This window comes from Felis catus, chromosome X (genome assembly GCF_018350175.1).
Source record: "Felis catus isolate Fca126 chromosome X, F.catus_Fca126_mat1.0, whole genome shotgun sequence".
Lineage (NCBI taxonomy): Eukaryota > Metazoa > Chordata > Mammalia > Carnivora > Felidae > Felis > Felis catus.
In genome coordinates, this window is record NC_058386.1 from 119,278,513 (window position 1) to 119,297,949 (window position 19,437).

The window sequence follows — 19,437 nt, forward strand, 5'->3', positions numbered from 1 at the left end:
GGCACCTGAATGGCCCAGTGGGTTGAGCATCCTAATCTTCATTTCAGCTCAGGTCATGATCCCAGGATCGTGGGATTGAGACCTATGACAGGCTCTGGGCTTAGCACAGAGCCTGCTTAAGATTCTCTCTCCTTTTGCCTCTTTCCCCTGCTTGCTCTCTCTCTAAAGTAAGTTGACAATGAAGGAAGTATCCACCTATTTATTCCATTGTAAAGCAGTTCAGAACAGGTCAATATATTTGGGAAGTTTAATTTACTTCCTAAAATCTTTAAGGGCAACAGTCTAACAAAAGTGGGCTAAAAAATAAGAATTGACAGGTGAGCTGAGTTGCAAAACTACGCATGTTACCTGTCTACCCCCAACAATCAGTCAGCAAAGATGATGGGGATGAGAATGTAATTGACATAAAAGAAAAAGAAATAAAGGCGCTAGGAATAAACTTCTAACACCCACTCTACAGATCTATGAAAACCACAACAGGCCTTTTCTTGAAAGAAACAAAATCTGTACGGCATACACCCACATCAGGACATGAGCAAGTTCTACTATGAAAAGATGTTCACTCGCCTAACTTCCATCATTGCAAAAGCAAAGTCAGAAGGCTAAAAGTGAAATTCAGAGAAATCTGACAAGGTGATGCTATTTTTCATTGCGTATATATAAATGAATCAGATTTCCCCCCAAATTCTTATGACAAGAAGAGTAAGGAGGATCATTTCACATACAAGATCCTACACGGTAATGTCAAAGTTACAGAAGCGAACACATAAAGTTACTGCACAAATCACTCCCAGAGACTTTCTAGAAGAGAACTCTGCGTTATAAGATATGGGAAAACACGTAAAAAGAAAATCGCATCCTCGGTTTACATCACTAACCCTAAAGCCGTACCTTAAATAACTACATTTTAAAACTTAAAACAGAAAACATATTTGATGGAGAAAGTCACCAATCTGTTCATTTTTGCAGTTTGACCACATTACACAAAGCTCACTGTGTGATCCCATTTGTTAAAAAGACAGCCACGTCACACATACTCACAGAAACACACAGGAGCATTTTCTTTCAATTTTATTTGAAAGTCGAGAGAGCAAGAGACAGAGCATGAACAGGGGAGAGGGGCAGAGGGAGAAAGAGAGAGAAAATCCCAAGCAGGCTCCAAGCTTAGCACAGGGCCCGACGTGGGGCTCAATCCCAGAACCCTTGGATGATGACCAGAGCCAAAATCAATAGACGCTCAACCAACTGAGCTACTCAGGTGCCCCGAGCATCTATTAAAAAGACAAGGATACGTACTATTCAGGGTTCTCCTGAGAAATAGAACTAATCACATTTACACGCACGCACACACACGCACACAAACACACACGTGAAAGAGCAAGAGTGAAAGCAAGAACGAGATTATTTACTTTAAGGAATTGGCTCACATGATTGTTGGGGTTGGCAAGAGCTGAAAATATGCATGGCAGACAGGCAGGGTGGCATCCCAGGGTAAAACTGATATTCCATCTTGAGATCTAAAGGCTGTCTGGGGGCGCCTGGGTGGCTCAGTCGGTTAAGCTCCAACTTCAGCTCAGGTCATGATCTCACGGTTTCGGAGTTCAAGCCCCACCTGGGGTTATGTGCTGACAGCTCAGAGCCTGGAGCCTGCTTCAGATTCTCTGTCTCCCTCTCTCTCTGCCCCTTACCCACTCACATGGTCTCTCTCTCTCTCAAAAGTAAATAAACATTAAAATTTTTTAAAAAAATAAACGCTGTCTAAACGCAGAATTATCTTCTCTCTTCTTTGGGGGACCAGGCCTTCAACTGATTGGGTGAGACTCATCCACGTTACAGAAGGTTACAGAAGGTAATGTGTTATATTTAAATTCCACTGATTAAATGTTAATCTCAACGGACAAAATACCTTCCCAGCAACATCTTTACTTGTGTTGCATCCAACACCGGGTATCACCTGCCTAGCTAGCTAAGATGACATAAAATTAAACATCACAGTATATGTTTAATAGGAAAAAATGAATTTGAATATTAAGGTACACCAGAATGAAAATGGCTAGAGATACACACACACACACACACACACACACACAAATAACATGGGGCACCTGGGTGGCTCAGTTGGTTAAGCCTCCAACTCTTGACTTCAGCTCAGGTCATGATCTCATGGTTTCGTGAATCGAAACCCTGCACAGGCTCTGCACTGACAGTGCGAAGCCTGCTTGGGATTCTCTCTCTCCCTCTGACCCTCTGCAGCTTGCTCTGTCTCAACATAAATAAACTGTCTACATATATACATATACACATATACGTATATATATCTCCCCTACATTCATTAGTCACTGTGAATGAAAACAGAATTTATCATTAAAAATTAATACCAAGAACCTGAAATGAGTATTCAATCCTCACTTTCTTAGGAGAAATAACACGAGCAAGTCTCCTAATTATGTTCGCATCAGTGATTCCTACCTGAATGAAAAATGATTTTAAAGTTTAATGTTAATAAAGCCATAATTATTAAACATTAGTAAGAATGAAATCTGGCCATTTGCAACAATGTGGATGGAACTGGAGGGTATTATGCTAAGTGAAGTAAGTCTGGCAGAGAAAGACGGATACCGTATGTTTTCACCCATATGTGGATCCTGAGAAACTTAACAGGAGACCATGGTGGGGGGGTAGTTACAGAGAGAGAGGGAGGCAAACCATAAGAGACTCTTAAATGCTAAGAACAGAGGGCTGATGAGGGGTGGGGGAGGGGAAAGTGGGTGATGGGCATTGAGGAGGGCACCTGTGGGGAGGAGCACTGGGTGCTGTATGGAAACCAATTAGACAATAAATTATCTGACTTGATACTAACCTACATGCCAATCTCAGTGCTTAGCTTTTATTCATAAATTAAATTCATCCTCACCATAGTTCAGAATATAAAATTGTTATTAATTATAAAATTGGTGTTAAAAATGAGTGAGAAAATGCATGCTAAGTGTTTATGGAACGTAGTGACAGACACATCAGTGACTGTACTATTATACCATTCGTTTCCATGCAAAAGCAAATTTTGCACAAGCAAAGAAATTACATCTAAGGGGTGCCTGGGTGGCTCGGTCTTAAGCATCGGACTTTTGCTTTCAGCTCAGGTCACGACCTCGCATTTCGGGAGTTCGAGCCCCTGTGCCTGCTTGGGATTCTCTGTCTCTTGTCTCTCCCTGCCCCTCCCCCACTCATGTTCTCTCAAAATAAGTAAATTTTTAAAACATTAAAAAGCAGCAGCTACATTTAAGTGATGACTAATTTCCTTGACCCCCTCCCTGCCCACCATTCGCCGCAGTTCTCTAGGACTTGTGGTTCGGGCGACCACGAAAGCCAACCGCATCGACCGGAAACAGCCCTTACTGTACATGGTACACACGCAACGCTGCTGCTTCTACGGCTTTGAAGTCAGCAACACGTGCAGGCCCAACCTAGTGAAAGTCCGCAAGAGTGGCCTGAACAAAGGACATAAGGAGTTCTGGAAACAGCAACAACCGAACGGTAAAATCAACGTAAAATGCAAACATTCAAAGGGTGTCCTCATGGAACAAGAGAAGCTGAGTTCAAAGCAACAGATGCATGGATACAGCCCTGTTGTGTAATTTGAAATCGTGCCTCTCGGGGCGCCTGGGTGGCGCAGTCGGTTAAGCGTCCGACTTCAGCCAGGTCGCGATCTCGCGGTCCGGGAGTTCGAGCCCCGCGTCGGGCTCTGGGCTGATGGCTCGGAGCCTGGAGCCTGTTTCCGATTCTGTGTCTCCCTCTCTCTCTCTGCCCCTCCCCCGTTCATGCTCTGTCTCTCTCTGTCCCAAAAATAAATAAACGTTGAAAAAAAAATTTTTTTTGAAATCGTGCCTCAGTAAAAATCAAAAGTTTTTGTCATTCACAGTCACTAAATGCCCTCTCTAAAGCGTTTCCTTAGTCTTCAGAGCTTGAATTGAGTGAAAATTAATATATATCTATCTTGGCACGAATATACCTAATATTTAAAAAATGAACACGTCAACAAAAAGAAGGGGCACCTGGGGGGCTCAGTCGGTTAAGCGTCGACTCTTCCTGTCAGCTCAGGTCACCATCTCACGGTTGTGGGCTCGAGCCCCACACCAAGGTCTGTGTAAAAAGTGCAGAGCCTGCTGGGGATTCTCTCTCTGCCCCTCCCCCACAAAATAAATAAATACACCTGAAATAAGAATATATGCCAAACATGTATGAAACAGAAACGAAGCATATACCCTTGAAGTGCAGTTCAGCACGGGCGTCGAGAGATTTCTTGCCACATGAACGATGCAGCTGCCCACCAAGTTCATGGAACCGGTGTCAGGTGTGCTTTAGAGGAGGTTTCTTCTGTGGTTATTAATAAATTACTAAACTTATTTCCTCATTGGACTCAATTTTTAAAAATCCACAAATACCCACAGGACATATTTACTAACAAAAATATGGCCTATGTGGTAGGCCCAGGTTCCTGCGAGTGCGATAGTTGCCAAGGAGACCATCCTGTTCAAAGGTGATGACTTCACGTGTTCTCTGTCCTGCTAATAAACAAAGCAGGGATAGTGGCCGTACTCAACACACCTCACTCACTGAAGGACTGCGTCATTGGGAGCAGATACACTTTGGTTTCCTTTTAACACATTCATGGAGGTAGAATTGCTACAAAAAGGCCTGCACGTATGTAAGGTGTACAACCGGATGCACGTGAACATACACAAACACCCAGGGAACGGTTACTGACATCGAGGGAAAAGACCTATCAAGAAGGTAATAATATGCTTTGGGGAATTTTTATGTAGAGATTCTCATTGGATGGTCCCAGATAACCTTTCTTAATAAAAAAAAAGCATCTGATTCTTCACCTTAGCTAAAACCGCAATTGTTTGCTTTACTCTTTATTGGTGGGTGAGCAAGATCTACTAAAAGAACCCATTCTTATCAGTCGGGATAAGCCTCGTTGGCCCAGTGGCCATACTTTTTTTTTTTTTAATTTTTTTTTCAACGTTTATTTATTTTTGGGACAGAGAGAGACAGAGCATGAACGGGGGAGGGGCAGAGAGAGAGGGAGACACAGAATCGGAAACAGGCTCCAGGCTCTGAGCCATCAGCCCAGAGCCCGACGCGGGGCTCAAACTCACGGACCGCGAGATCGCGACCTGGCTGAAGTCGGACGCTTAACCGACTGTGCCACCCAGGCGCCAGTGGCCATACTTAAAGCACGGACGTCTTGAAGGTGACTGACACCCAGCTGAGTTCCGGAAAAGAGCTCAAAGACACCCGCAACTCCACCCCATCAGTGGTCCAAAGGCCACCAGAAATAGAAACGTTCTTGCTGAGCCTCACTCTACCCACAGAGGCACCCATTACACATACCCGAAGCGATTGGCAGGTGTCCAGGCTGGACACTGCGCATGGCAGACGGTAGCACACGGCCGGAATCCATCTCCCACTATCGACGCAGCCTGGTCGCCTGGCTTCCCACAGACGAGGAGGACCGCACCCCGGATCTTCCCATGACCCCAGGCAACGCCACACACCGCACCTCAACTTGCGCCCTTCCCTCAGAAAGGACTCCCACATCTCTGTGTTTACCTGGATGACTGTAGGAGCACCCAGCAGTAACGCCATTGTTCCGGTGTTCTCTTCCTCTGATGGCAAACGTCCTCATCTTCTCTAACTTACAGGTTGTACGTGGTTAGGAATGGGACACTGAAATCATCTTGAAGATGCAGGCGATTCAGGGGGCTGCTGGAGCCCTCCTGACGTCCCGTAGGGCACCTAAGAGTACTTGTAGCTATACCTTGTCACTGGTCTGCAGGGCGCCACTGATGTTCCGATCACGACTTACCCACCCTGTGCACAAAGGCACCAGTTACACGTAGTCTAAGTGATCAGGACGTGTGTGGACAGGGCACTGCACACGTGGCGGCGTCATACAGGACCTGCCCGGTCGCCCTCACGCGGTCAAGGGGCTTGAATCCTTCTCCCCACATCATGCTCAGAGTACCCAAGTTTTTTTCATAAACCTAGATGGTGCCAACACGTTGCCCTCCAACTCTCAAACCTCCGCTCAGTGGGGATCTCCACACCTCTGCAACATTCACCGGGATAACGAGGAGGATACAGAATGAACGAGATTGGATCTGTGTGTCAATCCGCTTCTAAAAACGAGCTCTTCATCTCCTCTAACCTTTACGTGTTCACACTGTGAGAAATAATACCGTTGACATCATTCCGCAAATGCCTGCGAAGAGAGAGAGGTTCCAGGGCCCTCCCGGATGCAAGGCAGGCAGCTCAAAAACCTCGCATTTCCACGCCCATCGTACATCGGAAGGCCACCGCCAATGTCGTTCAGCGGTTACGCTGCCAAGGCAACTGCTAGGAACGCACGACCCGAGTCGACAAGGATGGCTCTGGGCGGGTAGGGCCCTTGACAGAGCGTGGCTCAAGCAGAAGAGGATGTGCCAATCACCCTCGTACTCGAAACGTACTTCTCTCTCTCAACCCATCACACCACGGGGCTTGGACAAACATTTCCCGAAACCCAAGAAAATGCCAACCCGCTTCCCTTCAAGTGCAAACCTCCCTCAGTGATCTCCTCACGTGTTCTACCTTTACTTGGATGATTACGAGGACTCACGGAGAACAGGCTTGTTTCCGTGATCTGTACTTTTATCAGGAAGCGTATTCCTAGTTTTTCCTGATCTCCAGGTGTTCACAACACTCTAAGGCATGGACCACGGAAACCACTTTAAGGCTGCCAGAGACACATGTGGCTCCTCGTACCGCCCCGAGCTCAAGAACACGTGTGTCTCCATCCCCCTCGCTGTTCTGAAGGCCACCGTGAACATTTTTCTTGTTGAGTGTTATGCTACCCAGATGGGCACCAGTGACCCTTAATCGAAGTGGTGGCACCTTTCTGGGCAGGGCACGAAACCCAGCATGGCTTCAGTGTGGAGGGCATGCCCGCTCCCTTTTATCCTCTCCAATGTAACTTTTATCTCTTTATCCACCACATCATGAGTGTCCCCGAGAGTTTTCCATGAACCCAGAAAGTGCTGACACACGACCCCCATATTTCATTTTTCCCTCAGTGACGACGGTCTCAGAAGCTCAAAGTTTACCTTAGGATTATGGGGCCCACAGAACAAGTTTGGTCCTGTGCTCTCTTCACCTGTTACAAAAGTACTCACACTGTTAGGAATAGAGGACTAGAATTCTCTTAGGAGAATTATGACCAGACCCAGCTAGATGATGACAGTATTGTCTAGTTTTAGGCCCACAACTAAAGGCGTGAGTTTCTATCTCCTCGCTATTCCAACCCCCGTCCAAAAAACCTTGTTCTTGGGGCACCTGGGTGGCTCAGTCACTTGAGCACCTGGCTCTTGATTTGGGCTCAGGTCGTGATCTCACCATTTTGTGGGGTCGACCCGGGGTCAGGCTCTGTGCGGACGGCTCTGGGCCTGCTTGGGATCCTCCCTCCCCCCCCCAGAATAAACAAACTTGCAATCAAAAACACCTGGCTCTTTTCGAGCATCACGCTGCCTACACAGGTGCTTCTACCGCGTACTCCAAGTGATCAACGTTCTCGCGTAGGACGCCGCACAGAGAAGGAGTCAAGGGAGGGCCTGCCCAGTCCTCCTTGGACTCTCACATGTTGTTTCAACTCTCTCCGTCCCCAGGTCACACTGCCTAGATCCAAGATCTTACCATGACCCTAGAAAACGACGACCCACTCACGACCAACTTCATACCTACCTCAGTGGTGCCACACTCTTTCTCTACCTTGACCTGAATGATCTGAGGGCTCCGAGAACACCACCTTTATCTGTGTTATCCTGTACATTTAGCAAGGGTCTTTCCTTTCTCTTCTCCGGAGGTGTTCACGCCGTTAGGAATGCGACACCGAAATCCTCTTGACAATACCTGACATCAGACCCAGATATCGGCCAGGGCACCGCCATGTCTAAGGCAGTCAGCACAAGGGCAGATGCGCCTCCGTGCCAATCGTTGAGTTAAAAAATAACACAAACGCTACTTAACGTGAGCATTAATTACTATACCCAGAGAAGCACTGATCACACACCATCTGTGTGATCGGCACCTTTCTGGGCAAGGCACTGCACACACTCATGGCTCCGAACAGATGCTGTCCGGACCCCTTCCACACGCCAACAGAGCTTTCGTCGCGGACACTTGCACACTTTCACACTGCAATCGCCTCCAGCTTCGAGAAGAGGAGGACCCTTCCTTATAGAAGAAACACAGGAACACGCTCTTTTCTCACCGGTTCCTCATCATCATCAAGGTGAATGTAGAAGTGAGAGGATCCATACTGGGAAAGTATGGTGGTTGGAGGTCCTGGGGTCCAACTTGGGTAAAACTGCACGAACAGCACCCTCCTACTGAATGATCTGCCGGGTACCAATGGCATGAACAAATGCACCTTTTTCATCAAAACCACTCTGCCACCACGTCTCTACCAAAGGTGTCTCCACAATTCCAGAAAAGTCCAATTCGTGACCGAAACAGGCAAACTTCTGTCTGATGGCATCCCCGTCGCCCTATGTTCTCCTGGAGGATTTTGAAGACCCAGATGGAAATCGAATCGGCACCTACCTGGATAGGGCACTACACACATCCTGACTCAAGACAGATCCAACCCAGCGCCCCCTCCATTCTCACATACAGCTTTCACATCACCCCCACCACCTTACAATGACCGCGACGAGGAACGTCCTTCGCTCCTACCCAATGGCAACCTACCATCCGCCAACATCACTCAATGTGCATTAAGAAATCCCTTACCTTCTCCATCTTCACCTGGATGATTATGAGGACCCAGAGATTCAATCTGCTACTCGATTCTCTTCCTCTATTAGGAAGTATCCTCATCTTCCCGAATTTTTAAGTATTCTGATTATCGGGGAAGGGGGGGGGGGGAACGCTAACATCATGTGAGGATGCCTGCAGGTGGCTGCAAGGCCCCCATGTGTTCAAAGCAGGCAGCTCTAGGACACACGTGTCTCCAGCCACATTACCGCACTGAAGGGTACGCCCAACATTCCTCTGCACCAGCCCTATACCCAAGAAACCACTGACTACAAAAGACGTAAGTCACTGACACTCTTATGGCCAGGTAGTGCAGACAAGATCACCTCCAAAGGGACAACGGGCCCCGGACACCTCTTACTATCAAATCCGGCTTTCACTGGTCTCGCCAACCCAACAGGACAGCTGCACCCAAGATTTTTCTAGGACCCAAGATACTGTAGATACAGTGCATGCCATCTCGCGTCCCTCCATTTGGGGGGGTTCACACACACCTGGTCTACGTTTTCTGGTTGTCTATGAAGACACAGAGAGAAGAGCGTGTTCCTCAGTGCTCGTCTTCTATGCAGAAGTGTCTTTGGGGCGCCTCAGCGGCCTTGGCAGTTAAGCAGCTGACTCTTGGTTTTGTATCAGGTCACGATCTCTCAGTTGGGGGATAAGCCCCACACTTCAGGCTCTCTCTGCTTTAGGCGCAGAGCCCGCTTGAAATCCCTCCCCCCGCCCCGCCCCACTCTCTCTGATTCTCCCCACTGGCGGGTCCTCACTCTCTCTCAAAATAAATAAACTGTAAGAACAAACAAACAGGTAAGTGTCTTCATCTTCTCTAACACTCAGCTGTTCAGCTCATTTCTAGGAATCAGCCACTGAGATGATCTTGTCTCTGTCGCCGTCCCTGCCCGAGATAATACACGAGTGCCTACCAGGACCTTCCTGGATTCAAGAACCGGCACCTCAAGAACATGGGAACCTCCAGCCCCATCGAGAGACACAGGCAAGTGGAAAATTCTCCCTGTGGAACATTACACTACCCAGGCAAGCACTGTTACGTGTAGCATCTATAATCAGTACCTTTCTGGGTAGGGCCCCGCACACAGCATGGCTCAAGGGACTCCCCGCCCATCCCCACATGGCACTCTCAGATGGAGAGAGCTCTCACATCGATACAGACCACGTAATGAGGAACGTCCCTTAGACGGTCCGGTAAAACAAAGTGACAAACCGCTACCTTCCATCATGGATCGTTCCCTCCGTAGGGATCCCATTAAGCCTCCATATTTACCGGGAAAATCACTAAACACCAGAGAGCACAAGATGCTTCCCGTGTTTGCTTCTGCCAGGAAGGATCTTCGCTCCTTCCACGCGTAGGAATTCACCTTGTAAGAAACGGACAGCGAGATCCCTTTGAGGAAACCCAAGATCTGAAGCAGACGATTCCCGGTACCACCTGGGGATATACTCGGGCCGCTCACGGACACCGCCACCCCCTCCCAACCAACCAAGTCGAGGACCCCGCCGAGGCGGCTAGGGATGGGCCATACTCTGCCACAAAAGGCAGCGCGACGCCTGGTCTATGCGACCGGCACCTTCCCGGACGCGGCACTGCTCGCGGACGGGCTCCAGGCAGCGACCGACCTGATCTCGCTCGCTGGCTCCCGCGTACCTTCGTCTCCCGGCCCCCGGATCGCGCTGACCGAGCGCGAGACCGCGTCCTGATCACACGCAACGCGAACACGGGGCCTTCCCCACGGCTAGCCTCGCTCGTGTGTGACCCGGAGCTCTTCTCGTTCATACGGGTGAGACACGGGCCCTAGCGAGGAACGGAGCGCTCCCGCCTTCTCTTCTCCATCCCACAGGATCTTCGTCTTCCCAGGTCTGTTTGCATTCACATTCTTTCGGACGGCCCGCTGGAGCCGTCGCGAGGATGCCGGAGGCCACACAAACGTGCCTGCCGGGGACCTCCTGCGTCCGAGGCGCCGAAGACCCGTGCATCCCTAAACCCGTCGCTGGCCCGAAGGACACCCCAGACGTGTTACTTTCACAGGGTCACTCGCCCAGACGGGTCGTCGTCTCCAGCAGTCTGAGCCTCCGGCTCACCCCCGACTGGACACCGCACTCGGCACGGAGCAAAGCGGACGAGCCGCGGCGTCCCCTTCACGTTCTGAGATGGAGCTTTCGGCTCTCCCCCCACCTCGCCGTGAGGAGTATACTGTCCGCTTCCCCTCGTCTTTAGAGGACGACGACTGCCGACCTTCCGGCTCAGAGACCGCCTTCGGAGCAGATCCTCCTCCTGCCGGACGTTCACACGGATGGTCACGATGCTCCCGACAGCAGCCACTCCCTTCTCTGTGCTCCGGTCACAAAAGGCACCCGCGCCTTCTCTGACCTGCAGGCGTTCACGGGCGTTCGGCACACACGACACATCACCGGGGGGCCGCCTTGCACGCAGGGGGCCTCCCGGAGCACGGCCGCCCGTAAAGCACACGGCCCTAAAATCACCGAAACCTCCATCCCCCTCACCGGCCAGGTCAGCGGGAACGTCGCCCCGGGCGAGCACTGCTCCGTCGACAAGGCACGCTACGCTTCGACTACGTGGCCGGCAACATTCGGGGGCCAGCGCGCCTCCGGTAGTTCCCGCCCGGTCCCCCGCACCGTCACACGTAGCTTTCGTCTCCCTCTCCGGCACATCATGACCGCCGTGCCCCATGTTTCTTACTCGCTGTAAACCACGACGACCGACGGTCTTCTAACCTGCGTACCTGCGTCCGTGGGGATCCCCCCTCACGGGCTCTGGGCTGGCCAGCTACGGACACGAACCTGCAAGAGATGAAAAGGGCGTCTCCGTTATTCCCTTCTTTCTCCAAGTATCCTTCTCCGGTGCTCGTCTTCTCCAACGTTACGTGTTCGCGTTGTCAGGAATAGAACCTGAGAAAATCTCGAGAACTTAGAGAAGACCCAGGAGTCGGCCAGGGCCCTCCTCCGTTCAAGGCAGTCTGCTCAAGGGCAAACGCACCCCGCCGCCCGGCAATCGCCGTCTCTGATGACACCGACGATGCCACTCTAGTGAGCAACACTCTGCCCGGGAAGGCACCGGCACCGATCACTCTTACTTTACGTATGTAGTTGGCACCTCTCTGGACACGTCACTGCGCACAGAACTGCTCGAGACACACGACCGCCCCACTCCCCCTTCTACTCTCACACGCAGCTTCCACGTCTCTCCCCACCACGTCCAGCTGTCGGCAAGATTTCTCCGGAACAAAACCAATTTGGACCCACTTCCTTCCAACTTCCACACCTCCATCAGGGCGGAGACCCCCGTTTCTCCATTTACCAGGATGACTAAGAGGACCCACTGAGAACAGGCCTGTGCCCAGCGGTCTTCTCGTACGACGGAGCATCTTCACCTTCCGTGACAGGAACGTAGCCACGAGATCAAGAACGGAACACAAGATCGTATTTGGGACGCATGACGTCACAACCGGGTAGGTGACAGACACGCCCGTGTTCAAGGTACACGGCTGCACCGCGAGCCCCACGACAGGCGGTAGCGCAGGCCACTGTGCGTCGGTGCCGGTCGGTCCACCCGGGCAGGCGGTCGCCACAAGTGAGTCCGCGGGCTGACCGCCTTTCCGGGTAGGGCTCCGCACACAGGACGGATCCACCCTCGGCACCAGTCCGATCCCCTCGCGTTCTTACGCGGCGCTTTCTCCTCTCTGCCCACAAACCCGTGGGACCCGCCCATCACCCTATTCCGTTCCGACACGCTGCCCTCCAACGTGCTTCTGGGCCTGCGGGGGGACGCCCTCACCTGACGGTGCTCGGCCGGAGGCTTAGGAGGACGTCCCCACGGAGAACCACCTTCTTCCCGTCTCCTGCCTTCCGGAGCTTCTTAGGTGTTCCTTGTTAACAATGGAACACCGAAATCGTCTCGAAGATACTGTACTAGCGACGTATGCGGAGACAGGGTGGGAGCCACGCCAGTGGTGAACGTCCCTTAAACTCCTCAAATGACTCATTTTAGACCCGAAACCGATGTAAGGCCGTGGTCGATTACGCTCAAATAAAAAAATCATTTTAAGCACGTCTGAGAACTCACCCAGGTGGCTGTCAGCAGCCTGCTGGTTTCAAGTGCACAACCTCAGACACACGAGCGTCTCCTTCCCCGTCACCGACCGGACAGACGTCACCGACGTTTTTACTGATTGGGGCTCTACCCAGTCAGGTGCTAATAGTACCTGTTGCACTCTACTAGCACCTTCCGGGGCAGGGCCCTGAACTCAGCACGGCTCAGAGGAGAGGGTCTGGCCAGCACCCGTGAGCTCGGAAACGCAGTTTTCCTCAGGCGTCTGTCTCCACTACATCATGAGGATTATACCGACGAGAGCCCCACTGCCCTGGAAAACACTGAACCCCCGTCCCCCAACCTTCCCTCACAGAGCTTACCTGGAAGAGGAGGAGACCGACAAAGTTGCTCCCGCGTCCTCATCTATCAGACCGGTCCCGTCACATCGAGCACGACAGAGCCCGGGCACTGCCAGGGCGGGGCGCTCCCCCGAGCGAGGCAGGCAGCACCAGACACGGCAGCTCCAGAGGTGCCGCCGACCCTCGCGAGAGCATCACTCTACACGGAGAGGCACAGACCGCACACAGGATCCGAGACCAGCACGTTTCTGGGCAGGGCGATGCCCACACAGGATCAAGGTGGAGGCCCCACACGACCCACTCTGCTCCCACACAGACCTCCGTCCTCCCTCTTCGGCACACCGTGAGGACGGTGCCCAGAACTGTTCATCAGTCGTGAACGACGCTCACCCGCTGACCTCCAGCCTGCACTGGTCCCCCTGTGGTGATCCGCTCCCGCTCTGCAGGTTTCCACGGTGTTGAGGACAACCCGGAGAGAACGAGGTGGGATCTGTCTTCCCATATTCTATTAGTAAGTGTCTTCCTATTTGTTTCTACGGACGTCACAGGGAACCGACCACTGACGTCATCTTGACGATGCAGAGTTCACGCCCCTACCCCTATGCCTGCCGGGACCTGCCGGGTCCACAACAGGGAGCTCAAAGACAAATAATACCTCCTTCTCGGTCACCGCTCCAGAGAGCACCACAAATGTTTTTCTAGTGAGCATTATTCTACCCAGGCAGGCACTAGTCACTCTTAATCTTAGGGAGTTAGCAGCTTCCCAGGTAGGGCACTGCACACGTTAGGGCGCGATCCAGATGCTGCTGTCCAGGGGACCGCTCACGCTCACGCACGTACCTCCCATCTGCATCCCACTGCCTCATGATGACAGCACCCACGATTTTTACTTCATGCTTGGCTACGGCAAGACGATGCCGTCTAATGTGCACCTTTACTCATCATGGAATCCCTTACCTTCTCTAGGTTCATTGGGATGACTGGTAGGAATATTCAGAGCAAGCTTTCTTTTCTAGGTCTCTTCCTCTATAGGGCGGTATCTTCTTTTCAAATCTGTACGTGTTCGCACACGTAGGGACAAACCACCAAAATCTCGGAGAGGTGGCTTGCTGGGCCCTCAGAAGTTCAAGGCAGGCAGCCAAAGAACTCATGCGTCCGATTCCAAATCACTAGTCTAAAGAATACCAGTTCCTTTCCCTTGGAACCTCTCTACAACCCTGAAAGTCACTGGGTAGATAAAGGCTAAGCAATTTGTACCATCTGGACACGGGATTCTGAACAGCTTGGCTTCAAGGTGCAGGGCCCGCCTGTTCACCCCCCTACCCTCAAATGCAGCTTTCATCCCTTAATTCTGGCGATCGAGAGCACCGTAGCCTTAGTTTTCCATAACCATGTACACTACCAGCATACCGCCCTCCACCTTTCCAAGATTTTTCAGTGGAAATCCCCTCGGCTGTAGGATAACGAGGACCCACAGAGAACAAAATTATTCCTATTCCTCTTCTGTAAGAAAGGATCGATCTTTACTCTTAACGTTTATGGATACACAGTTAGAAAAGTACTACTGAAATCATCGGGATAATCCTTGCGATCAAGGAGGAGGGTCCAGGGCCCTAACTGTTCACCCAGTCGTCTCAAGGACCTTCCACCTTTGGCAGACCTTTGCACTTCCAAAGCCACCATGGGTCAGAAGGTCACCATCGGTGTAATTCTTGAGTGTTCCTTTACCAGGGCGGTGGTGAGAACTGTTCTGGGTGGGTAGGTCACTTCAAAATCCAGGTCTCAAAAGAGAGATGCTACAAAGTCCACCTTGGTTACAAAACTGTACCGTTCTCGGTCTTCCCACCACAGCGAGACAACAAAATATATCCCCATAACCCAGGAAAATAGAAACTTCCAAACCTCCCTGCGTCATCTTGGCCTCATTCGGTCTACCTTTACCTGGAGGATTAGCAGGACCCATAGAGTACAAGCTTGTGCCGAGTTGTCTATTCTTGTATTAACGAAATAAATTCTTTTCTCCCCTATTCTGCAGACGATCACGACATTGTATGGAATCAACCACCTAAACTGTTTCGGGCATGCCAGAGATACAGGTGGCTACCATGACCCTACTTTAAGGCAAGCAGCTCAAGGAGACGTGTGTCTCCATCCCACCCCCCCATCACAACTTTGAAGGCTACCACAAACCTTGTTCTTCTTGAGCATTACCTTCCCTAGAGGGGTGCCAATTACCCTTAGTCTATGTAAGTGGCACCTCTCTAGGTAGGGCACTGCACACAGCATGGTTTCAAGGTGGATGGGCCCACCTGGAAGGCTCACAGCCTCACAAATCTAACGTTTATCTCTCTCCCTAATACTTCATGATGGCTGTTCCCGACAGTTTTCCCTGAGTCCGGACGGGGCAGACACACAGCTCTTTGACTTGTATTCCTCCTCCTGTGGGGATCCCCTTACCTCCTATTCCATCTACGTCCGATCTGCCAAGAGTACTATGAGGTCCCAGTGAGAAGACGACTATCTTCAGTTCTTCTCCTCAAAGGATCTTCTCGAACTTGTAGGTATTCACATTTTCAAGACTGGACCATGGAATCCTTGAGAAAACCTGTTATCTGAAACAGGTGTTAAGCAATACTCCTCGGGGTTCAAAAAAAGCCACATTAAGGACAGATACCTCCCCAACCCCCAACCCCCATCTGAATGGCACCACAGAGCTTGCTCCTGTTGGACATTATTCAACCCAGAGAGACACTGTTAACTCAGCCCAGGTCATCAGCACATTTCTGGGTAGGGCACTGCACACAGCATGGCACGACGTAGAACATACTTTGTACTCCCTTGCGCTCTGAGACACAGCGTTCACTTCTAACACGGCCAATCATCACGACTGCATCCAAACTTTCCCATTTCCCTACAGAACGCCAGCCTGCTTCCCTCCTAATGGCAATCTTCCCGAAGTAAGTTTCCCCTCCTCCGACGTTCTACGTTTACGTGGAGGATGACAAATACTCAGAGACAACAAGACCGCTGTGCGTCTCTTGTTCCGTAAAGAAGCATCTTTCCCTTCTGTACACTACAGGTGTTCACCTCGTTAGCAATGGAGCGCTGTGGGTCACAGGTATCATCTGCATTCAGTACATGCAGATTCAGGAGAAAAACACGCTCGCTAAAATCAGTGGTCCCGATAACACCAATATTCATGGTTTCGTAGAGCAGCGCCATATACCAAGAGACACAACCGTTACAACTGGCAAAGTACCAACACCTTCCCACTCCCTCCTAGGCATTACGATGACACCCCAAGGTTTTCCATAAAACTAAGAATGCTAATCCACAGCTCTCCAATCTGGATCCTTCCCTTCACAACACCCACAGGTTCCCTACATTTACCTGGATGATGAAGACCCCAAGAGATCAAGCCTCTTCTTGTCTTCTCCTCTACCGGCAAGTCTATTCATCATCTCCCCTGAAGGTGGTCACGTGGTATGGAATGAAACCCGCGAAATCATCCTGTGGGTGTCCGAGACCACACTCAGGTTGCTGTCACGGCCTCAAGTATTCATTCAGCACAGGTAGCTCAAGGACACAGGCATTTCCGTCTGTATATCCGGTCTAAAGATCACTGCAGAGGTTGCTCTTGGTGAGCATTATTCTACCCAAACGACAATTAGAAACATGAACCCTCAGTAATCAGCACCCTACTGGATAAGACGCTGGATGCTACAAACAGTGAAGCAGATGACCTATCCAGTGCCTTTCTCCTTCGGAAGGTATCTCTCCTGTCTTTCCCCAACTCATTATGAGTGCTCAGCCCAAGATTTTACATACACGTTGACAATGGAGAGCAAATGCTCGTAGCCTGGTGACTTCCTTCCTCTACGTATCCCCTAACCTGCTAACTGTTTACATTGAATAACAGGGACCCACAGAGAACAAACTTCCCGTGTTCCCTTTTACAGTTAGAAAGGAGCTTCATCTCCTCTGACCTCAGGTGTCCACAGTGTTCTTGAGGCATCACAGGAATCACTCCGAGAATGCCTGAGGCCGGGTGGCTACAGAGGACCTTAGGAGTTCACTGCGCGAAGATCGAGGACACCTTCAGCTCCATCACCATCACGTGCCAAGGCCATCACACTCCTGGTTCTCACTGAGCGTCACTCTATCAACAGACACATAGCACGCATAAGCCAAGTGAGCTACACCTTTCGGGGAAGGGCGCCGCACGAGCACAACCTCAAATTGGGAGGGTATGCCCAGTCCTTCTCGCTGTCCGATGCAGCCTTCATCTCCCTACCCAACGCATCATGACGAGACCGTGATTTTCCACTCACCTAGGAACTTCCGATCCGTCGCACCCAACGTGCGTCGTCTCCTCGGTGGGAACTTCACACACGCACATGCTCTATGTTGACCAGGACGGTGATCCTAACACAGGAGAGGAGAAGGTAACTGGGTTCCCTCCTATAAAGAAGCACCCGCACACCGTGTCTTCACACCATGAACACCAGAACGCTTCGATCAATACGACAAGGACGCCCAGGCGTGCACTGCATCCTCCTGAGTCCGTGGCAAGGAGAGCAAACACCCATGCGTCTCCATCCCCAATATGGATCCAAAGGCCGTCACAAAAATTCTTCCTCTCGATCATTACGCACACAGGCGCTGATTTCACAAAGCGTCAAGGGATCGACACCTTTCGGGGGAGGGCACGGCGCCGGCAGGTCTCCAAGGAGGAGGGCCACCCCAGGTCCCTGCCTCCTCTCCGATATACCTTTCAGGTTTCTACCCGCTATATCATAAGGACCGTACCTAAGACTGTCCCGTTCTTTACCCAGGTCGGACCCAAGGACCCCCGACACCCACACTTTCCTCAATACGGATCCTCTCGTTTGTTCTCCATTTACCTTGACGATTACGAAGAGCCAGTGAGAGAAGAGCACGTCCCGCGTTTCTTCCTCTGTACGCGAGTATCCTCCTCTTCCCTAAGCTGGAGGAGATCACAACGTGGAAGCGTACGAGCGAGAGCGCCTTGAGGACACGTAAGCTCGGAAGCAGGCAGCGGACAAAGCCCTCCTGGGTTTGAGGCAGGCGGCTCCGGGTCACGTGCACCTCCGGCCCCATCGCGGTGCAGCAGGCCGGCACGCGCCCCGGTGAGCGGTGGCCCACCACACAGGCAGACGTTACGAGGTCTTCTTTGCGACGATCACCGTTCCGGGCAGGGCGCCACTCGCGGCATGGATCGCTGACGAACGCCAGCCGAACGCCCCTTACAGGCTTCGATGGAGCTTTCTTCTCTCCCCCCACAGATCGCGAGGACTGTGCTCGAGACGTCTGCGCGTCGGACACCATCGCAGCGTGCTGTCTCCCAGTCGTATCCCTCCCTCGCGGGATGCGCTCGCCTTCTCTACGTTTGTGCGGGGCGTGCGGAGGACCCAGAGGGAAGCCCGTTCTTGGTTTTTCTCACTCTTCGTGAAGTTTCTTCCTCACCTCTGAACTACGGGTGTTCGCACGGATAACAACGGACACTGAAGTCATCTTCGGGGTACCTCCCATCTGACCCAGGTTGCTGACAGGGGCCTCCCGGTTCCAAGTTCTGAGCTCGAACACTAGCATCTGTGCCCCAAACGCTGACCTGAAGGACACAGTCAACAATTCTGTGTCGGTATCTTTGCGGACTGTTCCCCTACCCAGACGGGTGATGATGACGCGTCATCGGCGCCCGTGAGGCAGGGCACTGCGCTCGGCATGGCTCAGAGGGGAGTGGAGAGCAGTTTCCCTTGCACTGAGAAAGGGACTTTTCTCCGCCCTGCGTACCACAGGAGGAGGAACTGACACACGAAGTTTTCCTAACTCTACAAAATGCCTAATCGCTGCCCTCTGACTTCATGCCTTCCCTTAAGGAGTAAGACCCCTCACCTCCCTGTGTTGACCTCCATGAGTATGAGAGACAACAGAGCAGAATCCTGGCCCCGTGTTTTCTTCTTCAAAAAGGAAGTATGATCTTCTCTTCTCTGAGGTGTTCACATCATCAGAAAGGAAACACTGTGCGGCACCTGGGTGGCAAAGTCGGGTAAGCGTCCAACTTCAGCTCAGGTCACGATCTCACGGTTCGGGAGCTCGAGCCCCACATCGTGCTCCGTGCTGATAGCTCAGAGCCTG

General features: G+C 51.5%; 1 long non-coding RNA gene across 8 annotated transcripts in view; it reads right to left on the minus strand.

The window, feature by feature from the left end:
• The window catches only part of LOC109496635, a 105,109-nt gene that overhangs the window by 81,231 nt on the left and 4,441 nt on the right, over nucleotides 1-19,437 (minus strand). For 6 of the 8 annotated variants that reach the window (XR_006593047.1, XR_006593051.1, XR_006593046.1 and 3 more), the window contains 7 exons: nucleotides 19,195-19,331; nucleotides 18,183-18,910; nucleotides 17,610-17,703; nucleotides 17,265-17,437; nucleotides 16,669-16,930; nucleotides 15,736-15,890; nucleotides 11,613-11,670 (listed from right to left, as the gene is read on the minus strand). This is a non-coding gene — a long non-coding RNA (uncharacterized LOC109496635). The remainder of the gene's footprint in view (nucleotides 1-11,612; nucleotides 11,671-15,735; nucleotides 15,891-16,668; nucleotides 16,931-17,264; nucleotides 17,438-17,609; nucleotides 17,704-18,182; nucleotides 18,911-19,194; nucleotides 19,332-19,437) is intronic. The other 2 variants (XR_006593049.1, XR_006593045.1) reach the window with 2 other exon arrangements.